This window comes from Helianthus annuus, chromosome 3, assembly GCF_002127325.2.
Source record: "Helianthus annuus cultivar XRQ/B chromosome 3, HanXRQr2.0-SUNRISE, whole genome shotgun sequence".
Classification (NCBI taxonomy): domain Eukaryota; kingdom Viridiplantae; phylum Streptophyta; class Magnoliopsida; order Asterales; family Asteraceae; genus Helianthus; species Helianthus annuus.
The window spans coordinates 71,809,305-71,828,515 of NC_035435.2; positions in this window are offsets into that span (position 1 = coordinate 71,809,305).

Genomic DNA, 19,211 nt, shown 5'->3' on the forward strand with positions numbered 1-19,211 from the left:
ATACGGTCTCGTCACTTTTGTGGCGAGGGATGCTAAATACTAGTGGACACTTTGGGTTTAGACTTAATGTTATGCATGGTAGTTACCTTGTATACAAAATGCCATGTGGATTCGAGTAAACTGCTTTATACTTATGCAATACTATTTAAACCTTGTGTACTCGCCTTTGCTTTTGCATTGAATTTTATTTTAACATGTTACAGGTTGATGATGATGATGCTATGAAATGAAGTAGCGTTGATGCCTAGATATACATATAGACGTTTAGGTTTAAGTGTTGTATCAATTTTGATTATGTTGTTATGTATTCCTTTCGAACTTGTTGTTATTTGAATTGCTTGTATTGTTGACAATTTAGTTTATGAAATGAAATCGATTTATTAAATATTGATGCAAATAGTGTTATAAAGTCTCTAGCAATCTTCACACTTCGTCTCATCCCGATGTTTCTGCCATTGGTTGGGGTGTGACAGTTTTGACAACACCTACTTTTAACACTCGAACCAGAGGATCTTTTGACACAAGTTTGCAGGAACTGAGATGCACATGCAAACCACATTATCATTACAGGTGCACACGTAATAATAATTTGGGGTGCATGTGAGTCCCAATGAGACCTAGCATGTGTAAAGGACTCTGACCCATTATTCTACATACTTGGGATTTAAACCATGTTAGGCCGTTTATCTCAGGATCTGTTCGAGTAGAATGTGGCTAGATCGATCAGAATCAAGGTGCGGAATCCCTTGATAATGTCTCAGAATCAACAACGACAAGTTTAACATTTAATCCGTCTGAATTCTATTAGAAAATGGTGAAAATACAGAGGATCCGGTAGAAGTTCAGAGTGGCAGAGCTTCGCTACAAGTTCAGCAAAAGTTCTTAAATGACTAACACTAGCTAGTTATTTATAGGCAACCAGGGAGGCAATAAGTGTCACCCATCGGATGGTGATCCGATCGGATGGCCATCCGATCGGATGACATTCGTCGTTCGACGGATTTCACTTTTACAAATACGCGTCGTTCCCTGAGTTGTCTTTACACAAACATACGTACAAGTACATACATATACAAAATTTCATACACAACACAAATAAGACTCGATGCAGACGGAAGCTGCATACATATGTACTAACAGACTCCCCCTTGGATGTAGCTGTAGTTCCTTCCTGCATAGTCTTCAATCCTTCCTGCTGCGTCTTCTTTCCTTAGCTCTCTGCCTTCTCTTTTCTTCTTTTTCTTCAAGCATCTTTCGCCTGAGTGGCCTACCAACTTCATTCCAGTATTTTCTATACTCTTGATCACCATTACGCTTCCTATCCCAACGTGGGATCTTGTTTACTTCCTTCTCAATAGGTGTCTGGTCCGTTGGTGGAGGTCTCATTAGCTTGTACCTTCCAAGTCTCGCAGCTTTTTCAGCAATCTCTTTAAACCTCTGACTGCGATTGTATCTCTTCAAGAACTCATCAATCTCTAGACCTCTCCACTTAGATTTCCAGTATCTCCCAGAGTTGATGTCTTTTGCGAAGCACACATCCACTATCTTCTGATACTGCATCGCTTGAACTTTATCTGGCTTTTCATAGACGATCTTGTTGTAGAACAAGCAATCTATATCCTTCTTAGAACAATTCACCAGCCACATAGGATCCAGCACACTGATCCTTCTTGATATTCCAGTGAACTTGTCAAACAGAGAGATCACCGTTTCCGCTGTGCTTTGATTATACAACCAACCTTGAAAATCTTCATGAAAGTCTTGTTCCATTGCACGTAGCGGCATATTCTTCAAATATCTAGACGGCTTTATATCCAACGTGATATCTTTCTCTCCTGACTCCAAAATAGTGACAATTTATTTTGGAAACTGCGGCTTCCAATCTGGAAATCTTGCTTTTGCTTGCAGCTTTATGTAATCCCACAAGTGTTGACCATGCTGCTTTACATACAAGCCATGATAAAACTGCTTTATGTTCTTTGTCTGGACTAACTCCTCAACATCCCACCACGGGAGGGTTTTAATGTCTGACAAGTATTCGAAGTATTAATCCCCTTGCTCCCGTCTGATTGCATACACTTATAGATCTTCCAGATAACCCCAAGATAAGATATCTCCCCACGACAAATCAGCATCATGCGTGAAGTATTGTAAAGGTCTTATGAACTTTCTTTCTTTCGGCATCACCTTGAACCATTTCTTCCTTTCTTCAACTAGATTTTCTCATGGAATAGTTCTTGGAACACCTTCAGTAGTTATTTTCTCCACAATCTTTCTTCTAACTTCATCTTCATTCTTTTCTTTAAACATCTCAGCAAGTGATGAAAACGTTTCATCAACACCAGCATAATGAAATACTGTCTCTTCATCAGACGAATCAGATCCTTCTTCAACTAAAACATCATTATACTTATCAGCCTCTTGTGCATACTTGAATTCATATTCTTTTTCTGGTGACGAAGGTATCTTATCTTCAATATCAAACTTGAATTTTCCATCCTCTAGCCCCAATTCCTCTAACATTTCAGCTCTTGACCTAGGCACCTCTATCTCCCCCTCAACCCGAGCATTCAAATAAATAACAGTTGATTGCGTGAGGAATACCTTGTCTGCATGTTTCTTTCCTGATGAAGAAGACTCCTGTTGTTGATCATCCTCTTGTTCGTTGATCTCATCGTTTATAAAATCATCTATCTTCTGTTGAACAGAGGGGTTCACAATCAATAATCCCGACGAGCCTTGATCCTCATCATCATCCTTTTTGTCAATGAAATCATCCCATGACGGATCATAGGTATCAATCGCATCAAGAATGTCTTCTAACTCTTCATCTTCTTTCTCTTCCTCTTCTACTTCTTTCCATCTTAGTAACAACATTTCTGGTTCTTTCGCCTTCCTCTTACGTTGTTCTATTTGCACACTGTCACACCCCCAAAATCCACATGCGGGGTATCGCCGCAGGAGGTGTGACATGACCAGTATCCAGCCACCAATCATATTGAATAATATAAGTAAATAGATAAAATCCAACCCAAACAATATAATTGGCGACAAAACAATTTAACAAAGTCTAAATTATCAGCGGAACCAATAAGTTTTAAAATCCAAATCATAAGTTTAAAAGTTCATAAGTTTATCATGAACACTCAATGTCCATGCTCCACAACGACACCTCCCATGCAAGCTCCTGCTAAGTACCTAACGACCTTGCAAGGCATGTAACAACGAGTCAACAACAAAGTTGAGCGAGTTCACAGTTGGTGTTCATTTTAAAATTGTTCCAAAAACCATAAGTTCATTCGTAAACCATGAGTTAACCAATTCCTTGTTTCCCAAACCATAACCATAACCAATGGGGGCTACCCCATGTGAACCACTAGACCCGTTACCATATCGACCACTGACTGAAGTAAGTTGGTGCCCTAGCGTCAATGTCTATCATCATTGACGCCCAGATCCATTAGTTCACGCCCGTCCTTTGCGGAACGGTGTGAGGCTTGTCAAACCTAAATAGCACTATCTAACTAATGACCCGCTCGCCATTGGCCCGACGATTAAGTCGATATAAAAGTAGGGACTTCATGATAGAGAGTTTTGGTCTAGTATCCGTGTTGTCCCCTTCAGTAAAGAGGGTGTGTACGAAATCCCCAAACCAGGAGATTACGTAGGTTCCAATTCGATTCTTTATCACATGTTGTCACCCTTTAATAAAGAGGGTGTGTACGTGTTCCAAACCAGGATATCACGCAATTTCAGTTTAAATCCTTTACCCATTCCCAACCCTTGGGAATCCCATGCCTTGTGTAAAGTGTGAACTCACCTTTGCTTTGCTCGGTAGATAAAGCATTTGTCCTAAGTTTGATCAACCATATCCTATTATGGTTATCAATAATTAGGATGGTAAACAAGAAATCACATATAAGCTACACTTATCTAACATGTATTTGTCAAGTAGTATACAATACCTTAATCATACATGTATTTAAATCAAGTAGTGGGCATGTACTAATAAGTAGTTATACTGAACATGTACTCATGGCATGCTAATATTAACAGTTAAAACATGAATGAGAGTGAACAGTAGCAGTGTGCGACCTTATAAAGGGTTGGGCTTCTCATAGTGTGTGCCCCACCATGGCGAAGCCCAAAACTCAACACTGTGCGGCCCACTTGTCAGTGTGCGGTCCACACGAGAGTGTGCGACCACCTGACAAGTGTGTAGTTATAAACTAAGTGTGCGACAGGTAGAGGTGTGCGGCTCATAGTGTATGTAACAAGTGTGCGACATAAGTGTGCGACCATATATTAAATATGTGGTTTAATAAGTGTGCGATCCAGTTTTTAGGTGTGCGGCCCACTATGAGTGTGCGGTCATGCTTTAAATGGTTGTGCTCTATACAGATCAAGTTGTACGTTTGAGTGTGCGACCTAGTTTTATCAGATATACATGAACACAAAAAAAATCAATTTCCACTTTATGCATCAATCACTCAATCTTAGTTGTATTTTATTTCTGCACAAATCAGATCCGTTTATTCCTAGTCATGGGCATCAGCTTTATTCATAAATCTTTCGGCACACTTATTTTTTATTATTCCTAACGATTACTCGTCTGAAATTCTTTTACACACCAAAGTAAGCTCAAGAGTGAGAATCATACTAGCATAGTTTTTTTTATTAACAACATATCCGTACTTGACTCACATACAAAACAGACCATGGTAATTATCCTAACATACATTGTTAAATCACATTTATGTCAATTCGGTTGTCAAGTGAGCCTAAGTTCAAACCACAAAAAAAAATGCCTAGACTAACATATGCAAACCAAGAATCACAAGATTTAATTATATCCAAGAGCCGCAAAACGCAGAGCCACGAAATGTAATACAGTTCACTTTTTCATTCATTTTACAAGATAAACGGACATATGCAAACAACTAATCACATCTAATTGAGACAAACACTGCTAACAATCAGATTGCAACTAATAGATTTACCCAAGAATGAAATAGAAGCACCAAACCAAAGACACGAAAATTCACGTATTAACGTAATACTAACCGAGAGTTTTGAACGGGGAGGTGTGCGGCATTCGTCGAGGTTGACACTGACTGCTGCCACTGCTTCCATTCCCGAACCGAGACTCGAGTCCAACGAGGACCACCTTCGTGATTGCTGTCGTGCACTCATACCCATGTACCACTGATGTCGTTGGTCTTCGAACCGCCATTTGACACCACCGCAGCTCAAACCACCACCAACATCTTCAACACAATATTACCATTGTCAACACATCAAGGGACCGCCACCGTGAGACCCCGTGCCACCACCGCAGACAGCGGTGGTGCTGCTGCCATTCTCCTTCTTCGCTGAATCTTTCTCTCTCTCCATCTCTACTACTTCTGATCATCCATATGAGTAGGAGGGTGAAAAGGGAGGGGGTTTCGTGGGTGCCTGAAATCCGCCGGAGACTAATCGAACCAGGAGGTGTGCGAGTGCACGAGAGGGAGACGAGTGGGTGAGGGTTGGGTGTGTGTGCGGCCGGAGCGGCTTGAACGTCTTGCCGGAATTTTGATCGGGCAGGAGGAGGGAGAAGCTGTAGAGTGTGCGGCTGATATGAGGTTTAGGGTTTGAGGGGTTTTGTCAATGAGGGGGGGGGGTGAGGGTTTTATAAGGAATATATATTGTAGGGTTTATGCGTAAGGAAGTGGGCATTGGCCTAGCCCGAGTGTGTGAGTTCGTCTAAACGACTACACGTCCCGCTCAACCGTTTGGCCCGGTTTAACAGTAGGATAACGGTAAATAAAATAAATACATGAATAAACCTCTTATCGCGGATTATTATTATTTCGTAAATAAGAATAATAATAATAATAAATACGCGTATTACTAAAATACCCTTCTCTCGACAACGAGAGTACGGGTTGTTACATTCTCCCCATGTTACAGGAATTTCGTCCTCAAAATTTAAGCGTATATATTGTTATACGTAATTACACGTAGTTTCACGAAAGTTCTCAAAACGAATCACGTAAGTCACATAGCACATAAGGTCATGTAGTACGTAAATTCAAGTAATTCACATAACATAAAGATGCACATAGTCTATACTCATTTCACAAAGCATAGAATTTCACGTAATAAATTATTCGTTTGTAATACGATTCCGTGAGTGTTTGTGAAATTTTTGAGACACTTGGTTCGTTAAAATCAACTCGTAATGCCTAAATAATGTCTAAGTTAACGGGGTTAGCGGGGTTTGCGTTCTCCCTGTGAGGGCCAGGTGTCACATCATCCCCTAGTTGAAAGAATTTTCGACCCGAAAATTGTTCTTAAAAAAAAACGATGGCTTGAGGTTTATTCTTATATGACTAGAAATTGGTACGCATTATTTGGTCTTCCCGTTCCCAAGTAAACCCCCGAGCCACGATGTGAGTTCCAACGAATTCAATCTGTAAGTAACTTACAACGCTTGAGAGTTATGGTCTCACCTGGTCCCTCAATGAGTGGTAAAGTTGAGTTCCTTAACTATTCATCGAAATCGTACCAATACATTTAAATGTATTCCTCCAATACTTATTGGTTTGAAAAGCATCACTCCCTGATCTAGGGATAGTAGTATTCCAATCCGGGAATATGAAGCAGTCCCAATCCATGGATAGTTGTAGTTCCCAATACCCGGGAATATGTACTACTCTAGGAATGCGCGTGTAGCCCCAAGCTAGGGGTACCATCTGTATTTCCCAAATCGGGGAAATAGTGTGTTGTCTTGAAGCAGGGACGCATGCTTATCATAAAAAGTTGTTAACTCACTTTAGGGTGCGTGCTATATCCAAAAGTTTTGTGTTGACGACGCGAACTTGTATAGTATGCAAACAATCACCCAAACACTTTTAGTAATGTTCGCAAGTCATGAGTGATCAGTACTAGGGTACAGTTGTTTCACATAAGATTGAGTTCTATTAATGCTCTAAACGAGGTAGGTTTTGTTCTCATTCGTTGTCAAATTTGGTGACACGTGTCTCGTCATGTCTTAAGAGTTTGGACGGTATGTTTGGTTCGACCATTCGTTCGAGGGTACTAAGTGGCGCTCATGCACGATCATGAGCCCAAGGGCTTGCCACAAATCGGACGCAAGACGTTAGTCATAATAAGAGAAAATGGGAGTCGGCGCCCCGTGCCTATTAACTACTTCCTCCAAGTAGACGTTTGCAAGATTTGGAAACATGTTGGTTTCCTTGACCGCGAGAAAACGTTCAGTTTTTGCCAGGTGATCCATCATCACCAAACTGATGTCATTTTTTTTTGAGTTTGAGTTACTTACCCATGCCCCGCATGAACTTGACTAAAAGGTTACTTCTCTCAATTTTCATGTTGCGAATCTGCCTGGGGAGGTCCAAATGGATCGTCAGTTGTAACATGCGGTCACACTTAGGTTTGGGGTTTCTTTTCGGCTGAGGACGTAACAGTGACTCTTGTGATCGGTGTAAGTCAGGCAATTGGTACCGTACAAGCAGTGTCTCTTCGTTCTCGAGTAGGGAAGCTACAGTTCCCAATTCTAGGTTGTGAGTAGTGTAGTTTCATTGTAAACCTTGAGTTGTCGAGTCACGTAAGCAATGAGTATCCTCGCGTCGCTTCAGCTAGTGATTCAAGTACTTAAATGGGCATACTGCTGCAAGCAGTAATTTCATCAATGCCTTGGACAGGATAGGGTAGGATAGGAGTACTCCATAGCTTATTTTTCCATTGTTGGAAATTAGGAATTCCTGGACATCATTCTATTGCTAGGTGATGCTCCTTTTCGAGTTAAAGCTGTGAGAGGGATCGTGTATGTGATTGAGAAAAGCGGGCTTCGCGATGTCTGAAGTCACGCGTTGAAAACTTAGCGTAATGCAGTTTGTGTCGTAGAAGTTTTAGGGCAATGCGTAGGAGTCGCTCAGATTCCTACTGGTTCTCGATGCAGGTTCAGATATCGTCGAAGAAAGCAAGTGGCAAATCTGTCAAGATAGGATAAATTCAAATGTCCCAACTAGGAAGTCGTATTAGTTGTATCGAGTTTGGAAGTCAGTGCTTATGATATCTCTACCCTTGAGGTATCCTTAGCTTGTTGGTCCTTGAGTCACATTCGTAGGGAGGAACTTGTTTGAGTGGGGTTTGTGCGGAATAGGGCGAGATAAGAATTAGGGAATTCATGAAGCATAACAAGAATAGTGAAAACATGCAGGAAGAGTAGTCGAAATCAATGTGTTCAACTCGAGTCAGAACATAAAGGTTTCGGGATTGGCAGTAAGGGTTTATCTGATGTTGGAGATACAGCTGGTCATAAGCAAGTGGTATGAGCGTTACGTCATTAAGATTTACAGGGAAGAGAGAAATCGAAGAAGAACAGTTGTCGTGCGGGTTTGTAGGTTTTAGGATCTACTGTAACGTCTAACAGGATGTGATTTCTCCAGTTGGTAAATAATCAAATTCAAGTGAATTGTTCTAAGTCGTGTGAATGAGTTCATAGTAGCGCTTTCTTCGTCGAGGGGTTTCAATGTGAAAATGCGAAAATATGTTCGAAAGGTATAATTGAATCAATTCGTCACCAATTTCAGGGAATTAAGAAGTTTATCGACCAAAAGTTGAGCTTGTGGGATTCAATAAACTAGAGGGAAACCTGGTTAGGGTTTCCATACGAAGAAACGAGGATGTCATGATAAAGGAGCGATAGAAACGGGGATGCTACCTCAAACAATAAGTGTTGGTTCATACGAAGGCTAACGAAAAATTTCACATAATTAGAAAAGTGGTCGAGGGATAATGGCTCCTGCAATAAAGGATAAGATAAATGCCTAGATCATCGTGCTCGTCGGTGGGTTGACTGGTTCATGTCTTTGTCCTCTTATGTCTCCAAAGCCATCGGTTTTTAAGAAGGATATTAATTTGCTGAGTTTGGGTACTAGCCTTGGAGCGGAGAGAAAAGAACTAGCGAAGAAGATAACACGATCACAGGGGCTGATTTGCAAATGGCGGGGGGGGGGGGGGGGGGTTGCTTCTGCCGTCGCATGAAACTCACAAGAATGGAATAGGGTTTTGGTCCCTCATGCATAAACTCACGTGTATAGTTAAACAAAGGGATGTTTGGGCGACTTAGGCTAATTACGCCTTTTTGGGTTGGGCCAATTTGGGGTGAGGTTGGGTTCGGTTTTCGGGTCACTAGGTCACGGCCTCGGTTATTACAAATAATAATACAATTAGTGTCTTAATTTAAAATTTTCAAAAATATAATTTGCAGCAGAAATGTAACTTAAAACATTTCACAGTTAGAAACCACAACTGAGAATGATGACGTATGAGTACGGAGAGAATGACTGAAGGGAGTGAGCACAACAGGTTTCAGGAAAACAGTTGAATGTCAAAGAGAGCACCTTCGGGCTGATAGGCAATATGCTACTACACTAACTAGGCATACCATGATCAATGCACTACTTAAACTAACAGGCAGGTAATACAAACATAAACCATATCACCTATAGTGTTAAGTCTTACACGTGGAGCGAAGCGTCGTTGTGGATCGATGAGCACTTTATAGGTTATAGTCTGGTTTTGTCAAAAAGCTTTTCACTTTTTAAAACCAAGTTCACTATAACCAATGGCTCTGATACCAATCTGTCACACCCCCAAAATCTACATGCGGGGTATCGCCGCAGGAGGTGTGACATGACCAGTATCCAGCCACCAATCATATTGAACAATATAAGTAAATAGATAAAATCCAACCCAAACAATATAATTGGCGACAAAACAATTTAACAAAGTCTAAATTATCAGCGGAAGCAATAAGTTTTAAAACCCAATCATAAGTTTAAAAGTTCATAAGTTTATCATGAACACTCAATGTCCATGCTCCACAACGACACCTCCCATGCAAGCTCCTGCTAAGTACCTAACGACCTGCAAGGCATGTAACAACGAGTCAACAACAAAGTTGAGCGAGTTCACAGTTGGAGTTCATTTTAAAGTTGTTCCAAAAACCATAAGTTCATTCGTAAACCATGAGTTAACCAATTCCTTGTTTCCCAAACCATAACCATAACCAGTGGGGGCTACCCTGTGTGAACCACTAGACCCGTTACAATATCGACCACTGACTGAAGTAAGTTGGTGCCCTAGCATCAATGTCTATCATCATTGACGTGCCCAGATCCATTAGTTCACACCCGTCTTCTGCGGCACGGTGTGAGGCTTGTCAAACCTAAATAGCGCTATCTAACTAATGACCCGCTCGCCATTGGCTCGGCGATTAAGTCGATATAAAAGGAGGGACTTCATGATAGAGAGTTTTGGTCTAGTATCCGTTTTGTCACCCTTCAGTAAAGAGGGTGTGTACGAAATCCCCAAACCAGGAGATTACATAGGTTCCAATTCGATTCATTATCACATGTTGTCACCCTTCAATAAAGAGGGTGTGTACGTGTTCCAAACCAGGATATCACGCAGTTTCAGTTTAAATCCTTTACCCATTCCCAACCCTTGGGAATCCCATACCTTGTGTAAAGTGTGAACTCACCTTTGCTTTGCTCGGTAGATAAAGCATTTGTCCTAAGTTTGATCAACCATATCCTATTATGGTTATCAATAATTAAGATGGTAAACAAGAAATCACGTATAAGCTACACTTAGGTGCTGTTTGTTTTTGCAGACATAAATTGTCTGCAAGCTGATTTCATCTGTTTTTATGTCTGCAACTGAAGATGTGGTCAGAAGATCTGCAAGCTGAAAATATAAGACTGTTTGTTTTTATAAGTTGATACCGGTCTGAAGCGCATCAAACAATGACGAAACATTCACATTCCTGAGGATAAGAGGGAGGTCGGAGAAGAAGCTGATCACCGGAGGAGGAGGGAGGTCGCTGGAGGAGGAGGGAGGCCGGAGAAGAGATAGGTCGCCGGAGGAGGTAGGTCGCCGGAGGAGAAGAGGGAGGTCGCCGGAGGAGGAGGTAGGTCGTCGGAGGAGAAGAAGGAGGTCGGAGAAGGAGGATGAACGGCGGATGGAGGGGCTGATGTTTGAGGGAGGAGAAGAGGGAAGTGTGAAGATGTTTTAAGAAAGTGGTCCATAGCTTATATTTTAAGATGAAAAAAGCTGAGTTCAGATCTATTTAAACAAAAAAAACAAACAGTCTTCAAGGGTAACGTCTGCGCGCCTGCAGACATCAGCCCCCTTGAAGATGTTTGAAGAAAAAACAAACACCCCCTTATCTAACACGTATTTGTCAAGTAGTATACAATACCTTAATCATACATGTATTTAAATCAAGTAGTGGGCATGTACTAATAAGTAGTTATACTGAACATGTACTCATGGCAGACTAACATTAACAGTTAAAACATGAATGAGAGTGAACAGTAGCAGTGTGCAACCTTATAAAGGGTTGGGCTTCTCATAGTGTGTGCCCCACCATGGCGAAGCCCAAAACTCAACACTGTGCGGCCCACTTGTCAGTGTGCGGTTCACACGAGAGTGTGCGACCACCTGACAAGTGTGTGGTTATAAACTAAGTGTGCGACAGGTAGAGGTGTGCGGCTCATTGTGTATGTAACGAGTGTGCGACATAAGTGTGCGACCATATATTAAATGTGTGGTTTAATAAGTGCGCGATCCAGTTTTTAGGTGTGCGGCCCACTATGAGTGTGCGGTCATGCTTTAAATGGTTGTGCTCTATACAGATCAAGTTGTACGTTTGAGTGTGCGACCTAGTTTTATCAAATATACATGAACACAAAAAAAATCAATATTCCACTTTATGCATCAATCACTCAATCCTAGTTGTATTTTATTTCTGCACAAATCAGATCCGTTTATTCCTAGTCATGGGCATCAGCTTTATTCATAAATCTTTCGGCACACTTATTTTTTATTATTCCTAACGATTACTCGTCTGAAATTCTTTTACACACCAAAGTAATCTCAAGAGTGAGAATCATACTAGCATAGTTTTTTTTATTAATAACATGTCCGTACTTGACTCACATACAAAACAGACCATGGTAATTATCCTAACATACATTCTTAAATCACATTTATGTCAATTCGGTTGTCAAGTGAGCCCAAGTTCAAACCACAAAAAAAAATGCCTACACTAACATATGCAAACCAAGAATCACAAGATTTAATTATATCAAAGAGCAGCAAAATGCAGAGCCACAAAATGAAATACAGTTCACTTTTTCATTCATTTTACAAGATAAGCGGACATATGCAAACAACTAATCACATCTAATTGAGACAAACACTACTAACAATCAGATTGCAACTTATAGATTTACCCAAGAATGAAATAGAAGCACCAAACCAAAGACACGAAGATTCACGTATTAACGTAATACTGACCGAGAGTTTTGAACAGGGAGGTGTGCGGCATTCGTCGAGGTTGACGCTGACTGCTGCCACTGCTTCCATTCCCGAACCGAGACTCGAGTCCAACGAGGACCACCTACGTGACTGCTGTCGTGCACTCGAACCCATGTACCACTGATGTCGCTAGTCTTCGAACCGCCATTTGACACCACCGCAGCTCAAACCACCACCAACATCTTCAACACAATATCACCATTGTCAACACATCAAGGGACCGCCACCGTGAGACGCCGTGCCGCCACTGCAGACAGCGGTGGTGCTGCTGCCGTTCTCCTTCTTCGCTGAATCTTTCTCTCTCTCCATCTCTACTGCTTCTGATCATCCATATGAGTAGGAGGGTGAAAACAGAGGGGGTTTTGCGGGTGCCTGAAATCCGCCGGAGACTAATCGAACCAGGAGGTGTGCGAGTGCACGAGAGGGAGACGAGTAGGTGAGGGTTGGGTGTGTGTGCGGCCGGAGCGGTTTGAACGTCTTGCCGGAATTTTGATCATGCAGGAGGAGGGAGAAGCTGTAGAGTGTGCGGCTGATATGAGGTTTAGGGTTTGAGGGGTTTTGTCAATGAGGGGGGGGGGGTGAGGGTTTTATAAGGAATATCTATTGTAGGGTTTATGTGTAAGGAAGTGGGTATTGGCCTAGCCCGAGTGTGCGAGTTCGTCTAAACGACTACACGTCCCGCTCAACCGCTTGGCCCGATTTAACAGTAGGATAATGGTAAATAAAATAAATACATGAATAAACCACTTATCGCGGATTATTATTATTTCGTAAATAATAATAATAATAATAATAATAATAATAATAATAATAATAATAATAATAATAATAAATACGTGTATTACTAAAATACCCTTCTCTCGACAACGAGAGTACGGGTTGTTACACACACGGCAAATGATATCATCATAATTGTAAGATAGAGGAGTAGACTCACCAACAAGTACGGAACCTTGAGCTTGATTAGCTTCAGCATCTACCATCTCAACATCTACTTGACTTGAAGAACCTCCAGCATCTTGAGTCTCAATGATAACATCTTTCTTTCTTTGAGTTGCTTCCTCAGCCAACCTCTTTACTCTCTCAATCCTTCGCTCTTCAACCTTTTTGATCTCAATGTTGCTGTAGATAGAATGAACATCGATGCCCAAATGATGTTCCATTACCATATATAACATAGTAAGTTGTTCATCCTTGACTGCTTTATCAGCCTTCATTGCTTCCATTTCTAGCTTCATCGCTTTGAATTCATTTGCCGACGCTTCATGAAGTTCACTTATCAGTTGATTCAGCATCTTATTTATATCATTCAACTTCACATTCTTTGCATGCAGATCAGAAATTTCCGTTGATAGTAACTCAAACAGCTTTGCATTATCATCAACATCACCTTCCATTTTCTTTTACTTCTTCGCTTGTTTGATCATGACAGACTTTACTTCTTCATTCACTTTCATCAATTCTTCAAGATGTTTCTTTAACTCTTCATGATCAGCCTCTGCCTTGGCTTTTTCTTTCTCAAGAATACTAACTTTCTTTTCCAAAGCTTTGACAGATGCATCATGAAACATATCAAATTCATCACCAAGAAGAATATCATCTTTAAGTTTATCTCGAATGTTTGGAAAGCCTTCAAATGGATTGGGAAGAACAGTTTTCTTAGGCTGTGAAGACTCAGCTTCAATTGTTGATGGTGGTGGTGTAGGAATCCTTTCGTCAAAAATCTCAACATCATCATCATCACCTACTTTCTTTTGATCTTCAGGTTTTTCAACACTTTGCACCTCTGGCTCTTTAGGAACTTCGACATGTTGATCTTTTTCAGCTTCAGGACCCTTTGAAGTTGTCACGTGCTTTCACTTTTGCCGCTTTGACTTTCAGGCATAGAAGCACCTCCTTTCCTCGCCCTGACGTTCTTTGGAATGACGCCTGTTTGCACTACTTTGCGCTTTATTCTCAACTACTTTTTCTCTTCACCTATTGGCGTATATGTAGAATCCTCTTCATCAGAACCTTTTCTTTTCTTCTGAGGCTTCTTTTTCAACTGAACCTTTCCACGACCAACCATTGATATATCAATCTCTGGCTCTGTCTTGGTTGATTCATCGTTAGCATCATTTGAATCATCATGAACAACTCCTTCAGGCTCTTTTTCTTTAACACCTTCAGCTTGAACACTTGCACTTTGATCTTTTGCAATTGTTGCTTCAGTGTGCTTTAGGTATTGTTCAAATGTCACATTTGTCAAATCAATTCCTTTTTGAGATATATCAGTTGGATTCACCACTGGCTCATCTATCAAACTTGATTGTGATTCCCTTGAAGGCCCTCCAAAACAAGCATTGACGCATTCATTAGAATAATATAACATTTAAAGCTCTAACTTCTCTTATGACTCCCCCTTTCAACTATACCCATAACAACTATCTTTGGTGTTGGCTCTTTAGGAATAGATATAGCTGGGGATGTCTTTGGAGTTCTCTTTCTCTTCCCGTCCTTCACAAACCAATATCGAAGTTTCTTCTCAACCATTTCCCTCATCTTATTATCTTCACTCTCTGAATTGTTGTTTTCATGTCTCCATGCATCGTTTTCAGAAGCAACATATCCTGGATTATCAATCTTGCAAATCATTCTTCTTGCTCTTGGTTCAGGATAATCTTTCTTTGGATTTTTAGATAATCTGCTTAAAGTATCAGTTGTCATGTTTCGTAGACCTAATCTATCAGCAGCATCCTTTGGAATGTCTTTATCTTGATCATCTATCATCATCTGGATAAACCTAGGATACATGTACTTTCCACTTCCACTTCCTACATTGTCTACCATGTGGTCAAATATCACTTGTGAAACATTATATAGCGTGTTCAGCACCAAGCAAGTAATGATATTCATGATATAATCAGATGTCTCATCATAGGCTCCCTTTCGATGTGACAAAGCATGCACTACGCAGTGAATTAGGAACGTATAAGGTGTACTAAACGTAGTCTTAAGCTATTTCCCGTTCAAATGTCCTGTAAATCCCATTCTGCATCACAAACCCTTGCATAAACGTTCAGGAATAATGATGGGATCATTATCAGAATTCCTAATTCTAAAACTCGTCTTAGCTCCCCCACATCAAACTTGATTTCAACATCTATATCTTGACCATTTTCATCCTTCTTTCTAACAGCTGAATGAATCATCTTCTTCTTTTCCTCATACCTCACCGAACTCCAAAACCTTCTCACATGTGATTCATATACTATTGTTTTATCGGTTAAGGCCTTATTAATCTTACTCCCCCTTAAAAATTTTGCTATGACTTTAAATGGAGCATTGTCTGTATAGTGTGCATCCAATAGACAGTAAATATTGTGAGATTTATCCCAATCTGATGCTCTTCCCTGCAAAAAATACACGATATTAGCATTTGCACAAGTTTCAAGACAAAAGATGAAATGTGACAAAATTTTGAAATTTCAAGAAATTTTTCTAACTCTTGAGATCATACTCTATATAGTACTGAGGATTGGATGGTCATCCGATCGGATTGCCATCCGATCCGATGAACCATCAATCATTAGAGAATTGAACCAACTAAGATGTGCACTTGGATTGGATGGCCATCCGATCGGATTGTCACTCGATCCATGTGACAAGACAAATAGAACCTTTGACAAGTCAACACTTTTGAGTGAGTGGCATGAATCGGATGGCCATCTGATCGGATTGTCATCCGATCGGATTGCCACTCGATCATTGTGACAAGTTTTAAACAGTTGATGAACATTTTGTCATTTTGTGATGGGGATCGAATGGCAATCCGATCGGATTGCCATCCGATCGGGTTGCCACTCGATCAATTTGTCAAGTTTGAACAGAACTATGTTGAACAATCATGTCATTATGTGTTGGGGATCGGATGGCCATCCGCTGTCACACCCCCAAAATCCACACGCGGAGTACCACCGCTTGGAGGCGTGACATGACCAGGATCAAGCCACCAATCATATTGAACATGTGAATAAGTAGTAATCGTTATTCAACAATACGAAAGGTGTTTTCAAAAAACAACATAATCAAGTGTAGCGGAAACATAAATGTAAAAACCCAAACATAAGTATTAAGTGTGTAATGTCATAAACGTTTAACAAGCATTCACGATCCATTGCCCACAACGACCTGCTCCTCCTTGTGCAAGCTCCATATGTACCTAAGGTCCTGCAAGGCATGCAGTAGAGAGTCAACAACTAGTTGAGCGAGTTCACAGTGTACAGTTCAGTAATTGTAACAGTATGAGTAGCATTATGTTCGTTCGTTAAGTCATGTCTCGTATTAGTTTCCATCACGGCCCTCTCGGCATGTATGCGAAGGTTAGGGGAAATATTCCCAAATATCCTAGACTATGTATATTTGTATCGCGGCCACCCTGGCATGTGTGTGAAGTTTTAGTATGTATAGTTCGCGGCCTTCCTAGGCATGTGTGCAAATGATTAGTCATAATATCGCGGCCAACCCCTGGCGTGTGTGCGAAGATCAGTTCAATTGGTATACTAGTCTAGCCGTATCTTATCATTACTCTTCCTCACCCGAGGACCATATCATTAGGTTCTATTAACTAAGTATGTACGAATAAATCATCCAAATCCCATTCCCACCCTGGGAACCCCATGCCTTGGCTGTGTGAACTCACCTTGGTTTGCTCGGCAGATACACAAAAGGTTTCTTGAACTAAGAGTGGTCAACCACGTCCTAACAGGGTTACCATACAAGTCAGGTTTTGACTCAAGTAGTTTACGTATGAGTACATAGAACTAACAGGTTGCTAACACGTAACAGTCATGGCATATCCAAATAACATGTTGAACGTAACTGTTTAACATACAAAAGAAACCCCAAACATAACTTGGCCCAACATGTTGTGCGATCCACTATACCCCCAACCCAACAACATAAGTAGTCCAATAGCATACACGGCCCAAACACAAAACAGATAATCCAACTTGTACGATTCATGCATCTTGTGCGACTGGGATCATATTGTGCGACACGTTTTGGGCTTTGAGGCCCAACAGTTAAACAACAATTCAACTTGTGCGATCCAACAGTTCATGTGCGACTGAGGATCTCTTGTGCGGCTGGCACTTGTGTGATCGGATCAGGTCTTGTACGACCTGATCTTGTGCGACAAGACTGCTTGTGCGAATGGATTAAATATCCGAAAATCATGCATGTCAATTATAGGAAAAATCCACAGTTACCAATCATGCATTAAATTAGTCAAAATAGTTAAACAGTTTCCTATTTTTATGGTTTACCAATTAACAATTAATCAGTTTCTAAACTAACAAAAATCGATCAAACAAGGATTCCAAACATCAATTCTTATGAACCCTAAACATGCTTCAAGAACACATCCTATTAACATTCAATCGGACCTACCCTATGATCCCGATTTCATACACATCAACTATTAATGATTTAATACACATCCAATCATAAGATATCATTAACTCATCATGAAATCAACTTCGAAAGCAAGACATGATAATCGATTACCATTATCATACATATATCCGATTCATATGAACAATATCTAACACACAAATGTAAAAGCCGATTTCATGAACACTATACTCAACTCTTCGGATTCGAATCAAATACATATATGATCGATTACATTCATCTATGCTTAATCACATATTATTCAAAACAATCATAACAATGCATCATCAATCATATCGAGCATATGTAACACACATCATAAAACTATCAAACAATAGTTAACATACTAACCGAATAGAATGGGAATGAGAATTGATCCGAACACTATGAACTTCGATGATGTGTGTGGCTGCCTTCAAGTTCGTGAGAGAGAGAGAGAGAGAGAGAGAGAGAGAGGAGAGCTAGGGTTTGTAGGTTTGTTTGTTTTTGGTAAAGTGTGAGATGGGTGCTAGTGCCCCATGTGTTATTCGACTAAGGGGGGATGGGCCGAACCCACACTTGGGCTGCCCTAAGAGTCCGAGTACAAGTTGTGTAGCCCGAATGGCTTGTGCGGTCGAGTGTGTGTTGTGCGCTTATCAAACATACATTCACAAGCACGTATTAACATAACATTCGCATAAATATTCACTTTCATAAAAGTCACATATCGTACACATACGTTACATCAAAGTACAAAGATCGGTTTGGAAATACGAGTTGTCACAATCCGATCGGATTGCCACTCGATCAATGACAATCAAGTAAGGCACAGATTCCAAGACAGATACTTAGAAAATATTTCAAACATGAAGTGCTTTTGATCGTGTGGCCATCCGATCGAGATGCCATCTTTTTCAGACAACTGATAAACATGTAAAGCACAGACTCCAAGATGCCATACCAATCAACTTAATAGTTAAAGCATAGATTTCAAGGCAACACTTAGAAAAATTTTAAACACATAATGTGCAGTGGATCGGATGGCCATCCGATCGGATTGCCATCCGATCGAGTTGCCACTCGATTCAACTGTCATGAAGAACATTATGAACAGATTATGATTATCAAAATTTTTCTAAGATTTTTCAAAAATTGAACATAAATCCATGTACAGATTTCTCCGGCGATCAAAACCCTATGTTTATCTCTTTCTAATTCGGCTTGGTTTGGGTTTAATTTAACAAAATAAGGTCCGAAAGCTGAACACCTCTAACCTTCAAATCTATGGATTCTAACATGTTTTTTGCACAAATTAAGAAGGTAAACCTATAGATCTAAGGCTCGTGAACAAAACCCTATGTTCAAAATCTATCAAACATTATCAAAATTGCCTAGATCTAAGA